At 36.8% G+C, this 13,246-nt stretch overlaps 1 protein-coding gene across 4 annotated transcripts in view; it reads left to right on the top strand.

Moving 5' to 3' along the window:
• The window catches only part of LOC138710424 (uncharacterized), a 314,477-nt gene that overhangs the window by 119,485 nt on the left and 181,746 nt on the right, over positions 1-13,246 (top strand). Inside the window, exon 1 of one of the 4 annotated variants that reach the window (XM_069841313.1) lies at positions 5,600-5,756. The exons of 2 other annotated variants lie outside the window; for them this stretch is intronic. The gene's annotated coding sequence lies outside the window, so the exon portion shown is untranslated. Of the gene's footprint in view, positions 1-5,599; positions 5,757-10,394; positions 10,513-13,246 lie in introns of those variants that run through there. One more of the 4 variants, XM_069841312.1, reaches the window with a different exon arrangement.

The raw sequence follows: 13,246 nt of genomic DNA, 5'->3' as shown, positions 1-13,246 counted from the left end.
ACAGGCTTCAGTTCTAATGTGCATATTATCGCACTATAGACTATTGTACCTAATTCCAATTACCAGTTTCGTCCTTCGTACCAGTAACTCATGTTGAAATAATTCTGTACCTACTCTGTAAAAGAGTACCTTACGTACTGTAAATTCAATCTTCACTTCTGCCCGATCCGAAAAGATAAAATTACTCAGACATGCTATCTTTTGTCCGTGCAAGTGATTATGTTGCAGAATTGTAGAAAGGGGGGAAATCACGTGACAGTTAATTACTTTTAATTCTGTTATGTTAAACAGTTGCGGGTGAGGGAAATCGTGATGCGACGTAGGGAAACGGACGACAGTACCTGTGCGAAAATATGATTCAATATTGAAAGCTCTTTCGTCACTGGAAAACGCGAACATATTTCTTGAACTCACTATACTCACTAACTGAGTATTGTTTGTGTTTACTACGACCTTAAGGCGACTTTGACTGTATACGCTTGGTTCTGTGAGGAGAACAGTTGGAAGTTCACTAGTAGAGGGGGTGGGAGTGAAGTACATTAAAAAAATCAGGTACAATAAAAATTGAAGTAAAAATAAATTGATGTCCCTGTATAATTGACCAATGACGTTCTCACATGAAAACAAACCAGCCAACATAAACACAGGTTAACCAACTTCAGAATTCATGACACAGAATATTTAAGAATTCAATTCACGTGGTAATCTGGTCACATATTCATGTTAGCATATATTGAAAGTGATTCTATTGAATTTTCGAGTTAGTTGGAAACTATGGATGAAGAAGAAATTGTCATGACCTCCGTGCTACAAAATACACGACAAGCAAATAGCTTTACCATGGCAACAGAATGAATCTAGTAGACTGTGATGGAAACGAGAACGGCAAAGTTGAAACTTGGGCAACCTCACGTTACCGTTCCCGGGATCCGGCAAGCTTCTCGTTAGTTGTGAATACTTACATTTAAATATATAGGCCTACATTTTAACAATTTTTCCGTTCTCGTTCTGGTTCTCGTTTCCGGTTTATTGTGAACCAGCATATAGAGTAGTGACGGTCCGGAAGGTATTTCGAGTTTGTCTTAATATAACCCGACTCTGATGCGCGTCTTCTTGACATTTTCTCCCCTTCTCTAGTCAACTTCCTTAACTTCTTGTTAAGTCGCCGTCATTGGAAACTTACTTCCTTACTTCCTATGGGTGATAATTAGGGGCCGGATTTTTATGTAATTAGGCCTACATATTATATTCTTTTCAACCTACCGTATATGAATAACATATCTTTGCGAATCTTGTAATTATCATTAATGTATTGAATTGCATCAGGATGGAGAGCTTTCTGGTCACTGCAATTCATACTCCTCGACAAGAAACTGAACCGCAAACTAAAGCTGGAGGTGCTGCAATCCTGTATCTTCCCAACCTTACTGTACGGCTGTCAGACCTGGAAACTGACCGTGAACCAGAAGACGCAGATTCAGATCTGCCAGCGCAAAATGGAGAGGAAAATCCTAGGACTCTCCCTCAGAGACAAGATTTCCAACACCAGACCTAAGCAATTGACAAACACCAGAGACATGGCACACCAAGGGAAACGCCTGAAATGGAAATGGGGAGGTCACGTGTCGAGACTTCAAGGCTGCAGATGGGCGCATATTTCCACCACGTGGGACCCACGCATCGGGAGGCGAAACCGAGGAAGACCTGGGACCAGATGGGCGGACTTCTTCAAGAGCCTAGCAGGATCCCTGTGGTCCAGAACAGCCAAGAACCAAGAAGAATGGAGATCGCTACAGTTTGCAAGTATCGTGTGAGAGTGCAAGTGTACACACACGAACGACGAACAAAACTTATATACTCGTAGAACAGAACCTACCGTCATGCGGATTAGCTCACCGCATGATCTCTAAAGAGCTTCCCTTTTTAGGAGGCCATAGCCCTTCACGGGAAATCCAAAGGCTATTTCATTTCATTAAAATGTGATACTACATATTTTTACATATTTATCCCGCATTACATATTATGGCTTGGTATTACATAAATCTACATATTAGGGGTTTTATTCATTTTTACTTCTCTAAAAGGGGGAAAAAACTTCTGCCGGGGAAGTTTACAATTTGTAATACACAGATTAAAAAAATCTCATTATTGATGGCATTATCTTTTTGTACGTTTTCTCATTGAAAGAGTAGGAATTGGTAAAAACGTTTCCTATGAAAGTTGTTTGTTTTGAAGAGCTCTGTCAGATGGTACGTTATTTGACCCGGACTCCCATTTGAAATTTTAAAGTGATACGCCACTGACCCTACTTCCTTTTAAAGCTGATTAATGAAATCAACCTCAAGTGAAAGTTCACATGTGGTTTAGTAATAAATATTTTTTTCTCGAAAATTTTAATGCGCTAGATTCCGAAATAAATGACACGTGTGGTCCTAATCACCCATTACCTTTTCGTACGTTTTCTCATTGAAAGAATAGGAATTAATAAAAACGTTACCTATAAAAGTTGTTTCTTTTGAAGAGCTCTATCAAATGCTGCCCTATTTGACCCATACTCCCATTTGAAATTTTAAAGTGATACGCCACTGACCCTACTTCCTGTTAGATCTGATTGATGAAATTAAGCTCAAGTGAAAGTTCACATGTGGTTTAGTTATAAATATTTTTTCTCGAAAATTTTAATGAATTAGTTTCCGAAATAAATTACTGTTACGGGTGGTCTGAATCACCCTGTATAATGCTTTTATGCGACCAAGTTCATACGTCTCATCTTCTTCGTGGCTACGATATTTTGTCTGGTACATGTAATATTTAACTTACCATAACTAACAGCGACTGAATCTTAACATTACAACTGTTCCTTAAGCTCAAATGGCTCGTGTTGTTCTGAGCGGCTAAAAAGTCGCGACATCTATGAACTAAATCGCATGAAAATGAGTATAATAGCCTCTAATAATTGAACAGCAATGTTGAAGTATGTAACGTCAGTAGTGTATACTTATCGAATGAGATCGGCGAGTTCAGCATTAACATTTGTTGCGTCCAAAATCTTCCGTACTTCACTTCAAACGAAACAGAGTCATGGTCTTCATCTAAATCAGTAAAAGCAAAGTATGTGTTTTTATTTATTATCTTTTGTCTACCAGCTGATGTAGTGCAAACAAAGTACCGGTATCTAAACATGACCTACCTGATGCAAGGCTACTCTGTGCGTCACTAACAATATTTACCATCTCTTTTTCAAGAAGATACTTGAGAACTGATATAGAGTTTACTCATCGTACAACTTACACTGAGGTATCTGTTCCTCCGCTCATTAGTATATGTCCTTCCTTGTACAGTGAAACAATGTGAGATATCTTTCATTCCTTAAGTATAGACTACTTTTACTTCGGATACACGCGTGTATCAAGTTTCTAACATGTATTGTAAGAGCAGTGGTCCACATTTAATGAATTCAACTGGAACATATCCACAGCCAGAAGCTTTCCTATCCTTCACTGACCAGATGCTCTGTAGGGCCTACACAGTATAAAGAATTCTTCTTATACTGTGCTCTGTAGTGCTTGTTGTTCAGTTACTGCTCACAGACTTCTTTCAGTAGCTGATCTTATCACAATCCCAAACAGTTTCCTGTTCTCACCCAATAAAGAGGAATAATGGTATTTTTATTCAGCCAGTCCAATGTTAGCTTTCAAATGTATATAATTTTTTGTTGTTTTTTGTTTTTTGGAAGTTTAAATATGCGCCAAGATTCAAATCATTTGATGTCACCTAAGATGCCATCAATATTGTATTTCCCAAGATTCGTTCTTAAACTCTGAAACTTAGCTTTCAAAACCCGATTCAATGAAGTCTCTGACAAAAAACAAATGTTCTAAAAATTCGTTCCAGTGATTCTAGGTAATACTTTATGCAAATTATATTATATTTTTGGCTTCTTTTATTTATTGTATTTCCGTAATGAAGAATTGGCGCAAAGGTGATTTCTCCGTAGTATAATGCTTCACTATCCACTGCTGTAGACGTCTTTTCAATGATTATCCACCCCTTCCGATATCGGTTAGCAAGGATGATTTGAAACGGGAGAAAACCTTGATCCTAATACTCCCGTAACAGCTGGTAACTCTGAAAAGTGTGTGTAAGGTTCTTGTAAGTAAATCGGTGCCCATGAGTAAAAAATCAATGATAACCAAGAAAATGAATTACCCTTAGCGTTTTCTACGCCCGATTTGAGCGAGAGATTTCTGCTTTCGAAATGAGTTTTCGTGAATAAGAAGACGATACATTTTTGCACACCTTGTCAGCAGACTCGTTCTAGGTGGCTCTTAGACATTTTGTTCCTCGAGTGCGGAGCACGGTACTAGCATCGAGAAACCTAGAATGGATGAGAGAGACCAACAGTTTCTAGGCTTGGTGCCTGGTTTTCTTTCGTTTCCATAGGATGCCTTCCTCCAATTTGTGCCAAAGTATAAAGTACTATGGGACATGTCTCTGGCAATCTTTCACTCCGTATTGGTAATAACTTGAGGTCCAGGTATGCAGTTGTGCAATACGCAGTACAGTTTGCACTCTAGGATTATATGAGTGTCCTGCAGACATGTGAAACCTGGTTCTCTGCTTAAATATTCACTCTTCCGAGTAAATGCATATCTTTTAATTTCATAAAGCACCATAATATAACTTGTTTATTAGAATAGTTGACATTTTCCACTTCCGTATACTTTGCGGTGTGCCCAACACTGTTCTTCCATTTCTGATATCCCTACAGGTGTATTGAAATAAGTGGGAAAAATTTCAGATATGGATTCCTCATATGTATAGAAAAAAAAATGGTTATGTCAACATAGGTCCGAAAACGCTTGGTTTCTGAACAGGCCTTGCAAGTTTGATCATAGTGCACTCTGATACGTTTGTTTTCTGGAATTATTAAGATACATTCTGTTTACATTCCCTTAGATGAACTGTTCAAAATGCCCACCTCCTGCCTGAATACAGTCTGCAGTTCGTCGTCTCATATAAATATGAGGAATCCATACCTGAAATTTTGTCCACTTTTTTCGATACACACTGTAGAACTCTCAGCTATTGGTCTTGGTGCCTATAGGCATACATAGGCTACATACATACATACATACATACATACATAAACATATATCTACATACTGTATATACATACATAGTGTTCTGCCCAAGGGCAGGTCTTTCACTGCAAACCCAGCATCTGCAATCTTCCCTATTTTCTGCTCTAGACAAAAGTGGAAGTGCATTAGAACATATGAGAACAATTTTTCCCAGGATGGCTGAGGGGAAATTAAAGGAAGGTGTTTTTGTTAGACCTCAAATTAGACTACTATTGAAAGACAGTGCTTTTGAATCTAAGATTTTAAGTGTTGAATTGGCAGCATGACAGTCATTTAAACCAGTGGTGAAGGGCTTTCTGGGAAATCAGAAAGAAGACAATTATGAATTTTTAGTGTCTGAACTATTAAGGACATAAAAAGAAATGAGTTGCCGAATGTCCCTTAAAATTCACCTCTTGCACTCTCACCTTGACCATTTCCCAGGAAATCTTGGTGCTGTAAGTGATGAGCAAGGTGAGCGTATCCACCAGGATATTTCTGACATGGAAAGACGTTACCACGGACGCTGGGATACAGCCATGTTAGGAGACTACTGTTGGTTCCTTAAACGGGAGAACAAATGTGAATATAAGAGGGAATCGGCCTCAGCGAAGCACTCCTGAGAGTTTCAGGGTAAGTCAAAATGTGATTTTTACATTTAACTGCGTCTACAGTGATTGCTCTGTTTATTTTTCAGTAGTATTTAATAGTGAAATTAGCTTTGTGCCGAATTAAAGCATAACGATTTGGTGGCAAAAAATAAATTTGTAAATAAGAAGAAATAAGAATATCTAAAAAAAAAAAACTGTACGTAATAGAGAATTTTAATTGACATTTTCGAAATCAGTGAGCCAGTTTACGTAAGAATTAGCTTATTTCGTCCAAGTATACAAAAAAAGTTTAAATTTGTTCCCTAGTGTTATTGTTCGAATACATATTTCAATCTACTGAGTCCCAATAGTTCTCAAAGAATGAAACTAATTACAGTAAGGGATACTGTACCATATTTCAAATTCGCTCCAGTTGCATCTTGTGACGTAGTACGAACATTTTCCGGGTAAAAATATTGTTCTTCTGAACATACGAGTAGAAGAGTATATAAGAACTGATGAACTGAAAGTATACATTATTATTAATTGTAACAAGACTAGATACATAAAGGTATGTATTTTGTTTATTGTTATTATGTACATGTATATGTAACTATATATACAGTATACATAAGAATAACACACAAAATACATTGGTATAGGTACACACATGTATATAAGTTATACGTATATACAACATACGTATATACACTACAATAACAAACTTTCGAGGATATGTGAAAGTTAAAGTCGGGTTTTAAAACAAAGAGGAAGTAGTACGTCAGTATCGCAGATCGTTTGGTCCATGAAATTCACTTTCATTCATTGTCTATTAGACAGGGCGACAGCCAAGTTGTAAGTTTTGTACAAATGTATTTGAAATTGAAAGTACTCTAAACTACTTAATTTTAACGTAAAAAATTAATCGGCCACCAACAACTTACTTAAACCTTAAATGCTCAAATTATATTTTGAACAATAACAAACAAATTACATAATTTTATGTATCTAGCTAGCCTTGTTACAATTAGCCTCATGGGACAAAGTACGATCCCTATTCATTTCCGTACCAGGAGGCGTAATAACTCTAAGACCACTGAGCTATAAAACAAAGAGGGTAACAGGGTAGTTTAGTCTAGTTGTAGTGGATAGGGTATTTTACTCCGAGGTTGCGCTGTCGCTGGGATGTGGGTTAGAATCTCGTTTGGAATCCTTTATGGTTGGTTTTTTTTCGAGGTTTGCCATGAACGTAAAGAGGATCTCAGGTAATCCCATTGCGAAACCTGGAACTCAGCTCGTCAAAATACCATATCGATATTACCTGTCACAACGACGTTAGATAACCGAGCAATGGATGCAAAGTCATCAACTAACCGGTTGCTATATTGGGATGAAGACACTCCCAATTTCCTAAGAAGTGATGGCCAAAACAGCAATAGGTTGCGTGCTTTAAGTCGCAAAAATAGGTATGTAGGCCTACGCCTTGCTCCACTTAACTCCTGCGGTGGCTGAGTGATCAGAGCTTTAGGCTGTCACGCAGACGGTTCGAGTTCGAGTCCCGGTCAGGTCTGGGCTTTTTCATTGAAAAATCAATAGTGACACACTTGGCAGACAAGGTCACAATTAGGGTTTTTCTCGGGGTTCTCCCGTTTTCCTATATTAGACGTCTACATCATTCCGTCAACATTCCATAGCATTCTCCGAACGCCGCCGGCTGGCGACGCACGGAGGGGGCTGGCCTAGGGATGAGGGGCTTACCTGCTCGAAACCTGGGTACGCAGCGAACCTTAGTGTAGTCAGCCAGTGTGGGTTTGGGAATGCGCTTAGGTTGAGGGTTAGCGGAATACAGTGGTGTCAAAGCAAGCGCATTTTTCTGACCTTGACGTCATGCGCAGGCATTAAGCGCTAGGTATGGAAGGAGGAAGGATTATGTATATGAATGAACAGCCTGTTGAAAACAGTGGTGCACAAATTTCAAACGGAACGTGAAATTTTATGTCGTTATTTTTACATGACTTCTTTCTGTTTATACTGTCTGTAAAACTAAAGTACTAACACCAATTTCTTAATATTGCAGTTGTGTTTTAAACGTTAATAACATAATAAAGAGTTAAGAAGGAATATGCATATAAATGCCATAGTAGTACGACTATACTGTACTAAGTGAATGAAACACATCATTCATAAAGAAAGTGATATCCCAAAAAAGAGATTGAGTTTGACATGATAAGTTGGAATGATATTGATGGTATTTTTATCCTTATAAAAGTAATCAACAAGCTAATCAAAACAATATTACAGTATGAAGCAAAGTTACCTAGGTATATGTTTAAGTGCAACTAATATTACATAAAAAACTCTTATCACATTATGCTTTTAAAGTCATGTCAGTGCGCACCTTCCTATCATCAGAATATTATATTATTTTTTAGAAATCTACTGAAGCTATAGCGCTGACGTTTTTACAACACATGGGCACATATCTTCTGTTTATGATGTAACAGTAGTTGCTTTATTAATTCATGTCCTTACAAACATTTTCCATGCGAATATTTTAAAAAATTTCAATACACTAACTTCAGTAATATGTATTTACGATATATTAGATTTACAAAAACATTGTTTCAGTACCTGTAAGGCTACTAAATAAACATATCTCAAAATTTAACTTTTCTGTTAAAAAATTGAGAAAAATATTCCTTTTGAATAAAAAGACAAACTTGTGAAAAATGAGCATTAAACTTAAAAATTACATTCTTATAATGCACTTATACTTCTCAGACAAATCTAAAAATTAACATGGATACAGTTTTAATAAGTTCTCTTCCTATTATCTATTGATTTAATGCTGGCCATCCCTGTATACAGTCGACCAAGCGCCATATACTACCTCTTTCGTCTGTCTTTTTCCTTTCCGCCATAAAGCGCTCAGGCTCTCCTGAGCTCTAAAGCGCGCGCTTGTACCTATGGGCAACAGTTGACATGACTGGGTAATATATCGTGAAAGATCGCAGTCCTGCATCGCAGTGGCCCCTCTCGAAACTCCATAGCATTTCTTGTCCACTTCACCTTGAAATTGCAGTGATTATTCGGAGATAATCTATACTATACAGCAGTGATGTCAAAGCAAACGCATTTTTCTGACCTTGACGTCGTGTACGGGCATCAAGCGCTACTTATGGAAGGAGGAATAAGCAATCTGTTGGATTAAGAAAACAGTGGTGTACAAACCACACGGAACGCGAAATTTAATGTCGTTATTTTTACATGGCTTCTTTCTATTTGATATTGTCTATATTGTCTGTAAAACAGAAGTATTTACACCAATTTCTTAATATTGCACTTGTGTTTTAAACATTAATAACATGATAGAGTTAAGAAAGAATATTCACGTAAATTCCATAGTACCTACAACTAGACTATACCAAGCGAATGAAACATATCATTCATAAAGAAAGTGATATCCAGAAGAAAAAAAGTGATTGAGTATGACATGGTAAGTTGGATATGATATTGATGGTATTTAAAGCCTTTTAAAAGTAATCAATCAACTAATCAAAACAATATTACTGTACAAAGGAAAGTTACGTAGGTACCGCATATGTTTTTAAGTGTAACTAATATTCCATAACAAAACTCTTATCGCATTATGCTTTTAAGGTGATATTGGTGCGCAACTGCCTATCATTACAATATTAAATTATTTTCTTGATATCTACTGAAGCTATAGAGCTGACATTTTTACAACATACGGGCACATATCTTTTGCTTATGATGTAACAGTAGTTGCTTTGTTAATTCATTTCCATATAAACATTAATTGTCCATGGGAATACTTTCGAAATTTGTAATACACTATCTTCAGTAATACGTATTTACGGTATATTACATTTACGAAAACATTTTTCATACCTGTAAGGCTACTAAATAAATAGTCCTATATCTGAAAATGTCACTTTTCTATAAAAAAAAAAAGTTGAGAAAATATTCCTTTTGAATAAAAAAAAAAACAAACTTGTGAAAAATGAGCATTAAACTTAAAACTTACATTCTTATAATGCACTTATTCTTCTCAGACAAATCTAAAAATTAACATGGATACAATTTTAATAAGTTCTCTTCCTATTATCCATTGAATCAATGCTAGCCATCCCTGTATACAGCTCGACCAAGCGCCATATATTACCTCTTTCATCTGTCTTTTTCCTTTCCGCTGTAAATCACTCAGGCTCTCCTGAGCTCTAAAGCGCGCGCTTGTGCCTATGGGCAACAGTTGACATGACTGGGTAATATATCGTGAAAGATCGCAGTCCTGGGTCGCAGTGTCCCCTCTCGAAATTCCATACCATTTCTTGTCCACTTCACCTTGAAATTGCAGTGATTATTCGGAGATAATAATCTATGGTGGACTGTGTGGGGAAAATAGGAGTGCAGGAGGGAATTATCTCCTCATAAGTTTCTTTTCCTATAGAATGTGCCGATTACAGAACTGAGCGAGAAGCAGGTAGCTGTCTAAAATCTAACAGCAAATTTGGTGTAGTGAAGAAATATCCCATGGCAGTTTTATGAGAAGTAACAGCATCAATCAGAGAGCATCTCCGTGCTTTTAAAAGTGATTCCACCGCGACAACTGATACCTGGTAACTAATTTAAATCCTTGGTTAGGTGAGACAGATAAAGAAGCCACATCTCTGATCATCGCAAGAGTGTTTACAGATAAGATTGGGAATTATCTGACAATGTACACGATAAAATGCAGCCAGAAGCCGGCGGCCGCCACTGCGCAACTGTTGATCAAGGTAAGATGAGAATAAGAAAGAAAAACGCACACATTTTGATTGTCACGCATTAAGTTAGTGGAGATTCACGTTCACGTTTGTCTAGACCTATTGTGTTACAAGTCTTGTGCTTATTTGGCGATATCATACCACCGTGCAGCAGCAGCAGCAGTAGTAGTAATAAACAAAGTCCCGTCGCTCTAATTTCCGGCAGCCAATCGCGTTGCAGGTCGGCTACATTTAAACGTGTGCGTCTTGTGATTCGCTGATTCACTTCTTAAGGCTCGATAAATACTTAATATAATCGTCCGCCATTTTAGCTCTTTCGTTGGCGTTCGCAGAAAGCACACGAAGACGTTATTTGCCTCTCAATTATTTGCTGAATTACATTTCGTTTGATTTATTATCATAGCAGCTACGACATGATAATGTTTAACGGTGTGGCAAATAGATTCCTCGTATGGTAGCTCGGGAACGTAAGAACAAAAATGGCGAACGATACTACCTACCTAGACTTTATAGAGCCTTCACTTTCTAAGACGTAAGCAAAGAGGCGGAATCACGCCGGAAATAACAGCGTCGGGACTATAGTTGTAATAATAATAATAATAATAATAATAATAATAATAATAATAATAATAATAACGATATAATATAATATAATATAATATAATATAATATAATATAATATAATAGTGCAATATGATATAATATAATATAATGTAATATAATACAGTGTTACTATAAATGATCTTTCAGGTTACAAACTTGAATAACTACCGTTAGGAGACATTTAGAAACATGATATTGGTACTAATGGAAAGAGAAACTCAAATATTTTTGTTATGTTGGTGAACCTGTCGCATATTTATTAATTTCATAGCTAGGAGACGATATAACAGAAAAATGGCTGCAAACGAAGACAGGAGGGTATTTTGTGTGCTAGATTTTTACATATCATAGTTTATTGTCACTGTACAACGCAATTTTAGAAGAAAATTTGGTGTTGATCCACCCAGTGGGCCCAGTATCCGTAAGTGGTACGCTGACTTCAAAACGAGGGGATGCATTTGTAAGAGGAAGTCAACTGATCGTCCATCAGTAAGTGAGGTAAATGTGGAGCGTGTGAGAGAAAGTTTCACACGAAGTCCACAGAAATCCACCATAAAAGCCAGTAGAGAATTAAACATCCCCCAACGTGGATTGGACTAGCTGGTCGTGAAGATTTAGAATGTTTGCATTGGTCTCCACGTTCCCCCGACCTCACTCCTTGTGATTTTTTTTCTGTGAGATTTTATAAAACAACAAGTGTATCAGCCACAATTACCACCTACCATTGAGGATCTTCGTGTCCGCATCACAGAGGCCATTGCACTGGTGGATGGTCCAATGCTACAACGTGTATGGCAGGAAATTGACTACAGACTTGATGTGTGTCGTGTGACACAAGGAGCTCACATTGAGCACATGTGACTTACTTACTGTTGTGAACCAAATATTTCTCTTTCTGTTTCATGTTTTACAGTGAAAACATTTAAAAATTGTTAGGGTTTCTGTTTCTGTTGATACCAATTTCATGTTCTCTAATTTTTGCTGATTTAAGAGTAGCACATGTGATTTAACCGAATGGATAACAAAAAAATTTGAGTTTTTCTTTCCATTGATACCAATATCATGTTCCTAAGTGTCTTCTAACGATAGTTATTCAAGTTTTTAATCGGAAAGATCATTTATAGTAACACTGTATAATATAATATAATATAATATAATATAATATAATATAATATAATATAATATAATATAATATAATACTTACAACTTACAAACGGCTTTTAAGGAACCCGCAGATTCATTGCCGCCCTCACATAAGCCCGCCATCGGTCCCTATTCTGTGTTCGAGGCTTATTGTAAGGTTTCGTAACAAGCTGTTTTTTACGGTGATGGGTTGTTAGCCCTTCGTCCAACCATCAAGCTGGAGGACCACCCCTTATCTGCTGTCCATGACTGCTTATTCAATATATTCGCTGCTACCCTCCATATCTGGAGGCCGTCTCCTCTATTTGCAACCTGAGGACGCGCCATGCCGTGGTGATAGCGACCCACAATACAGTACAATATAAAATGAAATAATATAATATAAGATAATATAATATAAGATTTGCTGATATGTCGTTGTTAGCAGAAGAGGAAATGATAACACCGTTCTGCATGGATTTTGTTGTTTTGAAATAAATGAGCGTTTCTGATTCACAATTTCACACTGATTGCAAAAATGAAACCGTTTTCGCGTACCACGTCAGAATTTTTTACAATTCAAAATTTTATGTTTTCAGTATTTTTCGTAATATAGTAATGTTACAGTGTGCTTGTCGTTTGTTAAAAAGGCACGACAGCTTATAATTTAAAATTTATTACTTAAAATGTGACATTATATATTTTATTATGTTTGTATTTAATATTTATTAAAATCTACTGACTGTATCCGCCCTTAAGGGATGTACAAAATTGTACCCTTCCCCTTAAAATGAACCGAGGTTAAGACATCCGTTGTTTATTCTTGGAGATTTTTATCTGTCTGCACCCAACGTTATCTATAAACAGGAAGTTGAAATGTTTAGTGTCTCAGGTCATAAAAAATTATGAACGAAATATTTACTCTTAGAGATTGCTATTAAAACTAACAATGAATTAGAGAAATGACATAGGGTCCCGTATATATATTTATTTATGGAAGTGCAATCCAGCTTATGAGGCT

This window comes from Periplaneta americana, chromosome 12 (assembly GCF_040183065.1).
Source record: "Periplaneta americana isolate PAMFEO1 chromosome 12, P.americana_PAMFEO1_priV1, whole genome shotgun sequence".
NCBI lineage: Eukaryota > Metazoa > Arthropoda > Insecta > Blattodea > Blattidae > Periplaneta > Periplaneta americana.
This window is presented reverse-complemented; position numbering and strand designations above follow the sequence as displayed.